Below are 12,173 nucleotides of genomic sequence, written 5' to 3'. Positions count from 1 at the left end.
AGTTCCTCTTGAGAGAGGGGATAGATCTTACCATGAGGGATTTTGGAACCAGGTATTATATCGATAGGACAGTCAAACTCCCTATGAGGTGGAAGGTTTTCTGCCTCTTTTAAATTAAATACATCTGCCAAATCCTGATAACACGAGGGTAAACCAATATCAAGTGATGCTATGGTTTGATGTGGATAACAAGTTTGGGAACAAAAAGCAGAATCTAATGTTACCTTATTTGAAACCCAATTTATGTGAGGGTTGTGTTTCTTCAACCAAGGATAGCCAAGGATGAGAGTATGCTGATGAATGGTTATGAGATCAAAAGATAAATATTCAGTGTGTCCCTGCAATGATGTTACAAGCAGGGGAATAGTATGATGTGTAATAGGTCCTTGTTCTATTAATGAACCATCTATCAGCTTAATAGATACAGGATTTTGTTTACAAATAGTAGGTATTCGATTTTTATTTACATAAGTGGAATCAATGTAATTTCCGGATGCTCCTGAATCAATTAATGCCTTGGTTTGGATATTTTTCTGGTCCCACTGTAAAGAAATAGACAAAGTCATGTGTGTATCATTAGCTATGCTGTAAATAAAGTCACTGGTTTTTTTTCTTACCATTCTTTTGTTTTTTCAACAAAGGACAAGTAGATACTACATGTTCTTTTTGAGCACAATATAAACAGAGATTTTCCAACCTCCTAATTTTTTCCTCTGGTGGCAGAGGTCCTCTAAGTACACCAATCTCCATAGGGGTAGCACTGCCATGAGCTTTGTCATGACTTGTTGTGACTTGGTAAGGTCTTCTATATGAGGTATCATTAGAGGCCTTTTCTGCCCTCCTTTCTCTCAAACGACGATCTAAAGATGTACTTAATTTAATAAGACAATCAAGGGTATCTGGGATCTCAAGACGTGAAAGTTCATCTTTGAGTGTTTCAGATAAACCTAAACGATATTGATTTTTCAAACTGATTTCATTCCACTGAGAGTCCTCTGCCCACATCTGAAACTCAGTGGTATAATCCTCCACATTTCTCTTACCTTGTTTTAAAGACCTCAATCTCATTTCAGCATTTATTTGAGAATTTGAGTCTTGATATAGACTAGTTAAAGCAGAAAAAAAATCTTGTAATGAATCCAGGATATTGTTATTGTTTTCAAAAAACCTATTAGCCCAAGTCCTGGGTTCACCTTGTAGGAAAGATATTGTGGTACAAACTTTAATCCGCTCAGTATGATAAGTCTTAGGTCTAAGAGAAAATAATAAATTACAGGCATTCTTAAATTCCCTGAACTCAGAACGTTTCCCTGAAAAAGGTTGTGGATAATTAATATGAGGTTCAGGTGGGTCATGAGGCTTTTGTGTAACAAAATCTTTAACTATAGTTTTCAGTGCAGCATTTTCGGTCTGCACTTCTGTCACAGCTCTTGCTAAATAATCAAGTTTAAGGTAAACATTATTAAACTCCTTTTTTATTTCATTAGGATCCATAATGTTTAATTAATTCAAAATTCGGTTTTTTAGGCCTGATTATTATGTGGTATTCTGAGCTTCGTATTTAAGTAAACAAGTATTTGCACATTGGTTATAAAGGTTAGCTCTAAAATTAGAGCTTGTTGCTCTTTTTTGTAGTAATCAGAAAACAACTTCTATGTAGCCTGATTAAACAATATGAGACATTTAATATATGATGAATTTGTATATTAACTACTGACTTAAGTGTTAATAAATATAAGGAATATTTAATATAATATATATCTTATGTTCAAGATATATATATATAACCGGAGGCCACAGATGAAAAAGAAATACTGACAAGCTCAGAATCTGAATTGGTAGAAACAAATGATTCTTCTTACTTCACGCAATCACACACAGCCTAAAATATTTACAAGTTCAGACATTCCACAGACATACAATGTTTGTTCATATTGGATGTTGCAGGTAATAGGAGATGCCCAATAATTCAGTATGGTAAAAAAAACAAGCAGGTAAGAAGTTTAAAGGCTTTAGCATTGTTCGTATACGTTACCACCTTGAGGACCGTGATATTTCTGTTACCGCATTGGAAGATCCGTGTTTGGAGAGGCAGCGTGTGTGAATGCGGCTTACTTCCGGGTAGCGGTGAAAAAGTAGATCCGGCCGTTGAATGATCCAAAGTCGGTAATGACAAAGTAACGATTTGAGCATAAGAGATTCAAGACGCAGCTAGAGTAAACAAAGTAAACCACCTTGCACAGGATACAAGCAATAGGAGACCTGAGATAAGGAAAGCTACACCAGAGTAGCTAAGACTTCAATAATCAGGCAGTAAATGAGTGTTACAGGTAGTCCTTATATAGGGTGGAGACCAAATAGGAGGGGTTATAGTTAAAGGTATACCACACTACCCCACTACTCTTTTTATCACTAATCCACCACACTCCCACATTGCAAAATACCCCTCTACTCTATTAACCCATAAACAGCCACAACCCCACCACAAAATACCCACTAGCAACTAAACTCCCTAACCTTACACCCCCTAAATCCACCCAAAAAAACTAACCTTAGCTTAAATATAAAACCTAACTTTACCTTAAAAATAAAATAACCTAACAATACAGAAACAAAATCGTACCATTACCAAAAATAAAAAAATCTTTTATGCCTATTCTAAAACCCCACTTAAAAAACAACAACCCCACAATAAAAAAAATGATACTAACACTATACTACAGCAATAGGGCCTTTTGTAGGTCATAGCCTAGGCTCTTTTTCAATAAAAAAACAAACAATCTACAAGAATTTCCCCACCCCCCCCAAAATAGGCTATCTAAAAAAAAGAAAATACTCTAAAAACATTGCCCTTAGAAGGGCATTTAGCTCTTTTGCTGTCCAATTTTCCCCACTATCTTCTTGTATGTGTGCAATTAGGGGAGGGATTAGTTTCACCTGTGTGGGCCTATACTATAAATTTAGTTTATTAACTCTCTGAGCCTTGCTCTGTGAGGGCTTGCTGCATTCAGTTTATCTGTGTTAAGTAAGTTTATCTGTTTAAGTATAGAGTTAGATAACTAAGGGAGTTTTTAAATTGTTTGCTGCATTAGGAGTGCAAATATTTACATTTATATTTAAATATTTTTATTTTAGCTTGCTTTTTAACTAATTCCTGTTTGTTTTGGTTTAGATAACTAAGGGATTGGAGTAACCAAGGGGTGAATATAAATCTTTTATATTTTTAAGATAAACCGTTTAAGTAAGAATTTGTGAGTATCTCATTCAGTGTACATCTTGCCATATGTATTGCATCACTGGAGCAGTCACGTCATATGTCTGTGGCAATTGTGAGCATATTGTCTCTTAAGAAACTCATATTACAGTTCTGGAGGAACGAATTGCAACGCTGCATTCTATTCAAACACTTGAAATAAAAATTGGATATGACAGAGCAGGTTGTTCATGGCTCTAGCAGTGGGAATAGAGAGGATTCAGATGGGGAGACTCAGAGAAGTAGCTGGGTCACAGTTAGAAGGTGAAGTAAAAGTAAGCAGAAGAGACAGGTCAGTTCTGAGCTTGTACACCCAAACAGATTTGCCTGATTGAGTGAAGATATTGGTGATATCAGTTCAGGGGTGGCAATGTCAGAGAGCGCTGTTCTGCCTAGTATAGTGAACAGTCCTTCAATCATGGAAGAAGAGCATACTATAGTGAACAGTCCTTTAGTCATGGAAGAGGGGCATACAAGTCTGGACCTTAGGCAGATGTTGGTTGTAGGAGACTCCAATTTCAGGAAGGGTAATTTGTCATCGAGACCCCTTAAATAGAAAAGTTTGTTGTCTTCCAGGGGCTCGTGTTAGGCATATTGTGGAGCGTATTGATAGATTGTTAGAGGGATCTGGGTTTGATCCTGCAGTCATGGTGCATATTGGCACTAATGAAGGAATCAACGGGAGATGGAGTGTCCTAAAAAATTACTTCAGGGAGTTAGGAAGCAAGCTTAAAGCAATGACCTCCAAGGTAATTTTTTTGTAGATATTACCAGTACCATGTGCTAACCCAGTAAGGCAGAAGAAGCTAAGTTCAGTTAATTCCTGGTTAAAAAATGTGGTGTAAAAATGAGGGGTTTGACTTTTCAGAGCACTAGGCTGATTTTTCACTTTGGTACAGTTCGTACAGTAGGGATGGATTGCACCTGCATGACATGTGTGCATGTGTGTTGGGGGAGAGGATGGTAGCATGCTTAGAGAATCTTTTAAGCTAGGCAAAGGGGAGGAGGGTCAGTCCAAGCATAATAGAACAGACAAAAGTCTGTGAAGATGTCACACCTAGAATATCTCAAGGATGGGATGACAGAAGGATAAACTTAGGAAATGTCACATTAGAAAGTTTGGAGGAAAGCACAAGAAAACAGCAGAAAGCACAAGAAAATTAAATGTATGACAGAAAATGGAAGAAGCATGATGGATAAAACGGGAGAGCTTGAGCTCTTATTTGCAGAAGAGGACTATGATATTATCAGTATAGCTGAAACTTGGTGGGATGTTTTACATGACTGTGCAGTTAACTTAGAGGGTTTTACTTTATTTAGGAGGGACAGGAGTAATTAAAAGGGGTGGAGGAATTTGCACATATAATAAAACTGACCTTAAACCTACAATAAGGGTTGATATTTATGATGATACAGGTGATAAGGTAGAGACCCTGTGGGTTGAAATAAGGAGTAGGGAAAAAATCCTTAAAAATATTACTAGGAACATGCTACAAGCCCCACAACATTAGTGACGTGGAGGAAACTCAACTATTAATGCAAATAGAAAAGGCTGCTAATAATACCAGTGCTGTAATTATGGGAGATTTTAATGACCCCGACAAACTGGGCAAATAAAACTAGTAATACAGCAAAGGGATAACTTTTTAAATGTTCTCAGGGATACATTCTTGTCACAATTAATAGAGGAGCCAACCGGGAATAAAGCTATATTGGAGTAAGTGCTATCAATTGATACAGATATTGTGGCCTATTTATCACGTCCAGAATGGGGCCATATACCCCTATTTCAATGCGAGCCTTCAAGCTTGCCGGAAACAGGAGTTAAGAAGCAGCGGTCTTAAGACTGCTGCTCCTTAACTCGTCCTCTGCCTCTAAGCCTGCCGACATCAATTTCCCCGATTTCATACGATCGAGTTGATTGACACCCCCTGCTAGTGGCTGATTGCCCGCAAATCTGCAGGGGACAGCATTGCACTAGCAGTTCACCAGAACTGCTTGTGCAATGATAAATGCCGACAGCTTATGCTGACGGCAAATATTGATGTCTGGCCGACATGTCTGCCAGACACATGATAAATTGGCCCCATTATATGACACATAGAAGTCAAAGATCATTTGGGTAACAGTGGCCATAACATGGTCACATTTAAAAACACTTTCCATAAGCAGTGTCTTAAGGGTTCAATTAAGACTTTTAATTTTAAGAAATCAAAATTCAATGATTTTTGAAGGAAATCATTAAATAACATAAATTGGGACAAAGTATTCTCTAACAAAAATACAGACGATAAATGGATAACATTTAAAACTTTGTTAAATAAATATACATATCAACACATACCTCATGGTTAGAAAAGTTAAATAAATAAATCCAAGCCAATGTGGCTAAATAAAAATGTGTTAAGAGAAATTAGGAAAAAATGTAAGGCATTTAAATTATTCAAAGGAAATAGTATAGACTCAACATACCACATATATAAGGAATGTAACAAAGCATGCAAAAAACACAATCAAATTAACCACAATTAATTGAAAAGGTTTTTTAAGTACATAAAAAGCAAAAAAATCTAAGAAGGACAATATAGGTACAAAAAAATGTTTGAAGGGTAGCAGGATGAACAGTGATAGGAAGAAGGCTGATGTACTAAACCAGTTCTTTTCCTCAGTATACACAAGAGAGAAACCATTGGGAGATATTTTGAAACAAACTAGAACATACAAGCCCATACCATTAACTGGGTTATCTCTGGACTCTATAGTATAGGGTATAGCAAATGGTATATAGAAAATCAGATTTGGCTGTAATTGATGAAGCTAATGGTGTATTTTGGCCTAGACAGGAGAATTTAGAAGGGATAACAAATTCTGAGGGGTCCATGAATCTCTGGCCTCTGTTCATGAGAAATGTATGATGCAGACCAGCTAGAACTTTAGGAATGGAAATTGGGGCACTCGATTTTCTGGTACCTAGGACTCCATGAAAGTTTAACACACCACAGAATGAAGCTCATTACTATCACTTGTTTGTAAAATGACAAATACAGCATTACTGGCATCTTCTATGGTCCTTGCTTATACTATGAATTATACAGGGGTTATACAACATAATTATGCTGTTGTACAAATCAGTCTTTATCAACTCCAGTCCTCAAGTACCCCGTACCCCATACAGAAAACAATTTCATGATATCTGAACTAGAGCACAGGTGAAATAATCAGCTGATTAGTAACTTGGGTTACTAACCTGTGGCATAATTAAATGGATATAGAATATGACAAGGGGGAGGAAATGGAAAGTCATCAAAATGTTTGTGTGTGTGACTATATGTGTGTCTGTGTGACTACATTTGTGTGTGTGTTGATTTTTGTAATCTATTGGCTTAGCACTCAAGCATTAAACAACATACATTTTACTGGGCATCCCCATAGAAGTCTTTTATTGGAGGGGTTTAATACACTCATGTTATCTAAAATACTGATGTTAAAGCGCACTAGACTATCACTCAAGTGATAACAAATACTGGTATACTAAGCCATTATGTGCTATACCAACACTGTTATTTTGATATATACCTGTATACATACCAGTTGTATAGTCTTTTTATTCAAGAACGCTTTTGTGGTTATTAAAATCATCTATAACTAATGCTCTATTTGATATAGTCATATGATTAAAATTCCTACTTACCTTAAATGAAAGATTTATGTATTTAAATATAAGGAACACTTGCTAAATAAGCAAATCTCACGAGAAGAAAATACTCATACTCTCCTGTATCTCTCCAAACAAACTCTGGGGGGTAAATTTATCATGGTGTGGACAGACATGATCCGCTATAGCGTATCATGTCAGCCACACATAAATAAATGCTGACAGCATACGCCGTTTGCATTTATCATTGCACCAACAGTTCTTGTGAACCCCTGAAGATTTGCAGCAAATCGGCCGCTAGCAGGGGGTGTCAATCAACCCAATCGTATTCAATCGTGCTGATTGCTGTCCACCACCTCAGAGGTGGCGGATGAGTTAAGTACCATGCTTCTTAACTTCCGCTTCAGGAGGAACTGAAGCGGAGTGGGTCGGAAGCAGAATCTGCTGCTTCATAAATCGACCCTAAGAATTATTTTTCTTTGCCTGGTAGTAATAGGGCTAGTTTTGTGACATCACGAAGGTTGTGACAATCATTACATTCTGTGATGCATGAGGATTTGATCACATGACTTCCATATAAAATAACTGAAACTAGTAATCTTTTATATTGTATAGGTCTTCAGTCTCTAGAAAGGGCTGATATTATGTTTAATCTGTCAGTATAGTTTGTAAACAGGCCCCTAAATCCATTAGAGTTTACTATGCCTGAACTTCAAATTCAGCTTAGGTTCAGGTAAATCATGCTTTTTATTAAACGTTTACATTTACTTACATACAAGAATGAAAAGCGCTCAACCAGGAACAAACAACTCAGTTGCTGGTTTTCTGGGGGGGGGGCTTCACCACCTGGGAGCAGCCTCATTTTGTCCAATTGTGCTTTTCATAGAAAAGAACTTTCCTAAAGTATATCAGTCTAATCCTGCCTAAAACAAATGGTACACTCTTGAACTATCAGGTAATCATTCTCTGAAAAGAGGCCATGGCAATCCAAGTTGATCATTTTCACCTTCTGTGGGCTTCATCGGTGGGTGCAGCCATATCCCTCTAGGCACAGGCATGTCTGGTTTCCTTTATCAACCTTAGGGAGACCTTCCCTGGGGTCATAATACACATATACAAGAAAGAGAAGCGCTTAAACCCGGAATGAACAACTGCTCAGTAGCTTGTTCACTGGCATGATCAGACTGATATACTTCAAGAACATTCTCTATAAAAAGCACAATTGGGATAAAAAAGGCTGCTCCAAGGTGGTGACCTGCCTATGAACAAACTACTGAGTGATTGTTCATTCCTGGTTGAGTGCTTCTATTTCTATGAATATGTTTATTTTATTTTTTTGCATTTACATTGCTCTTTTGGCATTCTTTGTTGAAAAGCATTCATGGGTAGGCTCAGGAGCAGCCATGGAGTAGTGTCTATTATGCTTGACTGCTTCACATTTAGGGCCAGATTACGAATGCAGCGCTAAATATTGCTTGTGAGTCTGTGTTTGCATTGCTAGGAAGCATTGCACTTACAAGCGCACGCTTTTTATAAGCTTCTATGCGATGGGCAGCATTTTTAAATATATATATATATATATATATATATGTATATATGAATATACACATATATATTTATGTGTTAATATGTGTGTATACACATATTAACACATAAATATATATGTATATAGTCATATACATATATATTTACATTGCGGTCTATGGGAACAGCCAGTTCCCATAGACCGCAATGTAAAGGCACTCTCAGTGCCGTTTTTTCTAACACTCCAATCCCACCAACTTTAGACTCCAAAAACTGCCTAGTGCATTTGTTTTATTTAAAAAAATGCTAAAACATTTTTTTAATTAAAAACTATAATGCCCTCTATTTTGAGGGCATTTGGGGCACTTTTAAAAAATTAACCAGAGATCGAATCTCTGGTTAATTAATTTGAGCACTAATTTCGACCACAAGCTTGCGATAGCAATAACCAGCCACTTGAAAAGGCTGGTTAATTATCTCGTGCCTGCAAACGGTCAAATTTGCACGTTTGCGGGCACTCTATAATATAGCGCTTCACTTTGAAGTGTTTAAACCCTAATTAAATAGAATACTTAATTCAGTAAAGTAAAAGGAAGTGCACATCAAATACATAGAAACATAGATATTGACGGCAGATAAGAGCCATAGGCCCAGCAAGTCTGCCCGACCTTACCTAACAGTATAAACTTATCTAGTTCGTAGGATAGCCCTATGCTTGTCCCATGCATTTTTAAAGTCCCCCACAGTGTTTGTTGCTACTACCTCTTGAGGAAGTTTATTCCATAAATCAATCACTCTTTCTGTAAAGAAGTGCTTCCTCAAATTACTCCTGAATCTACTACCCTTTAGCTTGAGCTCATGACCCCTTGTTCTTGAATTTTCCATTTTATGTAAAATACCCACAGCCTCAGTTTTACTAAACCCTTTAATGTACTTGAAAGTTGCTATCATATCACCTCTTTCCCTTCTCTCCTCTAAGAGTGGAATGTACTTGAAAGTTGCTATCATATCACCTCTTTCCCTTCTCTCCTCTTAGACTACTGGAAACTGGTGATTGACTATCTATAGGCTAGCTGTTGCGCCTGAGCGATATCTGTTTATTGCATGCGGCAGAAAGAGCACACGTATTACAAGTTGAAACTAAACGTGTTAGCGAGAGTGCAATCGCATTTTATGCTCATCATCTTAGCGCGACTAAAACTCTTGCTTAAAGTGTAGTGCGTTAAAAAATTGCACTAAACACAACATAAATACAATAAAATTTACAGTTACATTCATACAAACACTATCAAATAAAAATGATTCATCTATATATATATATATATTAAAAATAAATATTTATATATATATATATATATATATATCTTTATATACCTGTACCTGTATATCTATTCCTATAGATATATAGGTATAGATATATATTTTACATTAACATTATCATATATATATAAAGAATTATTTATTTACATTGGAATGTGAAATATTAATAACTCCGTCCTGTCTGGTTAGCATGAGAGCGATAGGTGTAGGTTTTTTCTTCTGTGCTCTCCATTGAAGTCTATGCGATGAATGTGTTAAAATGTGTGAAGGTTAGCAGGATCAACAGTGACAGGGAGAGGGCTGAGGTACTAAACCAGTTCTTTTCTTCAGTATATAACAGAGAGGAACCATTGGGAGATACTTTGAAACAAACTAGAACATACAAGCCCATACCATTAACTGGGTTATCTCTGGACTCTATAGTATAGGGTATATAGTAAATGGTATATAGAAAATAAGATTTGGGTGGAACCAGTGGTGGATCCAGAGCCTGGTCTCGGGAGGGGCACTTCCAGATTTTTTTGTGGCGGCGGACAAAAAATAATGAGTGCTTATAGAACAGACTATTTTATTTAACCTATCGTACAGCTCTAACCTTATTTAAAAACAGTCACATTTGTCTTTCCAAATTATGGATTTAAAAAATTAGAAACAGGTGACATTTAACCACTTATAACTTTATTATTTAACAGTTTTGTAGACTTTTTTATCAGGAGTTTGTATACTGATTATAGAACAGAACAGAATATTCACAGACAAAATCGTAACAAACCATACACAATTATGTGCAAAAAGGTAGAAATATACTGATAACAGTGTCACTTTCCAAACACTAAAAGCAACAGACACATAACATTTTTACATTAAATAACAAATTACAGAATTAGCTCAAGTCTTCGTTTTCCTTGCTTTGCAAACAGCTCAATGATTCGGTCAGTATTCACAGGAACATCTCTGTGAATGTAAAGCAAACTCAAACCATTTAATCTGTCTTCTGACATTCATGACCGAAGCCATGTTTTAACACGACGGAGGGTTGAGAATGATCTCTCTGCAGAGGCCACACTTACAGGTAGAGTTGCCAAGACCAGAAGTAAACTTCTGATGGTTGGAAAGAGGTCCTGGTCACACACATCTAAAACTTCAAGGACTGTTTGTGGAATTTCTTTGTTTTGGGATAACTCGCTTTTCCACTTTGTGAGCCAGAGACAAATTTCTCCCTGAAGTAATGTCTCCACTATCCTCTGGCTACCATCAGCTACAAGAGGGTGGAAACGGTTTGATAATGAGTGGATAGCAACAGGATCCATGGTTTCCATTTTGTTTTTTACAAATACTGGTGGCATCAATATTTGAATCTGGAAACACTGCATTGAGTTTTCTGGCAAACGAGCTTTTAAATTGTTAATAATGTTATCCAGCAAAGGAATATACAAAGATTTCCTGTAGAATTCTTCAGTTGATCCTTCCTTGTAATTTGATCTGTGCACTTGTCTTCCTACAAGACGTGGCAATTTTAGTTCCACTCCAAGTTCTGAGGCCAATTCTGTAGCCTCCATATGCAAAGTGGAAAAAGTATGATCAGCGTTACATCGCATATTCTCCAGGGTTCTCATGGTGACATTCAGACATTCAGATCAAGTGTTGGAGATTGAAGAAAACGACTCAGTCAAGTGTTGGAGATTGAAGAAAACGACTCAGAGGTAGGGTTACTTTCAGAACATTGATAAGTGAAATCAAGGACAAGATAAATTCTGCACTGCACAGAGAATGGATGAGAGTAGAGGCTGATGAACTAGAGCTTGAGCATTTCCATTGAGATATTGCTGATAGTGCACTCACCACTTTAACTAGTCCATCCCGAAATCTTATTAGAGAATCATGGCGCTCCACCCATCTAGTTTCACAAAGACTGGTCAGTTGAGAGCCTAACTCCTGCTTTAAAACAAAATGACGCTTTGCTGATTGATTAAAAAAGGAAATGGTTGATTTGACCACTGCTACTGCGTTGCGAACTTCTGAAACTTGTGATGACTTTGAAATTGAATTGTTCAGAGAATGGTTGTAGCAAGGACATCTGCAACTGTTGGGTGCTGCTCTAATAATTTCTGAAACAGCTCCAGCCACCTCTGAAGACATAATACTGCAACTGTCTGTTCCAATGCCAACACAATGAGTGATGTCCAGGGAGAGGTCTTTAATTAGTTGAATTACCATCTGGCCTAAAACCTGTCCTGTAAGCCTTAGTTCTGAATCTGAATTATCCAATCCTGACTCACTCTGAGTTGCAAATTCATAGGCATCTACGAATTTTATGAAATCTTCACGAATAGATCCATTGTAGACATATCTAAAGTTAAGTGAAAGTTGTTCTATATGTAAAATATCTGTAGTTTCATCAAATATTACACTTAAATAGCA

Source organism: Bombina bombina, chromosome 9, assembly GCF_027579735.1.
Source record: "Bombina bombina isolate aBomBom1 chromosome 9, aBomBom1.pri, whole genome shotgun sequence".
Classification (NCBI taxonomy): Eukaryota; Metazoa; Chordata; class Amphibia; order Anura; family Bombinatoridae; genus Bombina; species Bombina bombina.
The sequence above is the reverse complement of the archived record's forward strand: the minus strand, read 5'-3'. Positions refer to the sequence as shown.